At 39.4% G+C, this 1137-nt stretch overlaps 1 protein-coding gene across 1 annotated transcript in view; it reads left to right on the forward strand.

Annotated features, from left to right (window-relative positions):
• The first annotated feature begins 237 nt into the window (after nt 1-237).
• Nucleotides 238-1137, forward strand: part of SSBP1 (single stranded DNA binding protein 1) — an 8460-nt gene continuing 7560 nt past the window's right edge. The window contains exon 1 of the mRNA XM_019666763.1: nt 238-306. The gene's annotated coding sequence lies outside the window, so the exon portion shown is untranslated. The remainder of the gene's footprint in view (nt 307-1137) is intronic.

Raw genomic sequence — 1137 nt, forward strand, 5'->3', positions numbered from 1 at the left:
TTGGAGGAAGAGGAAGTTAAGGGGGATCAAAAAAGACATAAGGGGTAAGGGTTTTTTTTCTTTTTTGGGGGGGGGGCGGTGGAGGGGATCCTCGTCAAAAGTGCCAGAATGTTGATATATTATAGTCATAAGGTTTGCATAAAAAATCAAGAGTGCGGTTAGGAATTGGGAGTTAGTGAATTGGTGCTTTTGCTATAAGATGGAGTGTTCATTTCTGTTTTTTTTTTTTCCCCTTTAGGAAAAGACTAAAGATTAGATTGTAGGTAAAGAAAAGTAGAAGCCATGTTTCGAAGACCTGTGTTACAGGTAACCACTTTTCCATGTTAGTGCTGAGATGTGTTATTATCAATCTTTGTGATCAGATTTCTTTAGGCTTTTGACCGCAGAGGCAAAAGGCCTTTGAGTCCACCCGTTTTACGGGGACTCATTTGACATGGAGGGTTGGGCACAGATTTTACCTGTGTAAATAATGTCCACTAAAACGGAACAACACAAAAATTTTCTAGTTTACTCACATATATAGTGGAAGTTATTACTTTTCAAAACGTGTTAACCTGCATTTAGATCCGTTAGCATTTAAAGGTTTTCGTAATCCCAAGACTATGAGAATCATGGTTCCAGCATTTTCCTATAAGGCATATGGTTCCCTGTCTGTCTACGTACCTCCTATGTTGTCAACTGCCTCCCACACTCTCTCCCCGTACTGAGGAGAGCAGCTGAAGTCTCAACATCACCACAAATTTACTATGTCCAAATTCTTTCTCATTCCACCCAATCTAACGTCTCATCTCTCCAGACAGCCTAGCCTGCTTAGGGTACCCGTTCTCCGTATTTTCCACATTTGGGCACCATGGTCTGTAGAGTCTCTTCATAACATTTCTCTCTTACTCTCCCTCCTGTTAAGACTAGTGAGGAATCAGTTGCTCCATAAAACCTGTTCTCATCTCTTTACTGGAGAATTGACTCTGCATTCTTGGAACCCCATTTTTAACCTCGGCATACTTTTTACATTTGTGTGTGTATGGGTGTGTGTGTGTGTTGAAATTGAAACTTGGAAAAATTACTACTGTCTTAATACTACAGTCTTAAGATGTCTTTAAAACCAGATACAAAAAAGTTAAAAGGTTAATTAAAAAA

This window comes from Hipposideros armiger, unplaced genomic scaffold (genome assembly GCF_001890085.2).
Source record: "Hipposideros armiger isolate ML-2016 unplaced genomic scaffold, ASM189008v1 scaffold_478, whole genome shotgun sequence".
Taxonomy (NCBI): Eukaryota; Metazoa; Chordata; class Mammalia; order Chiroptera; family Hipposideridae; genus Hipposideros; species Hipposideros armiger.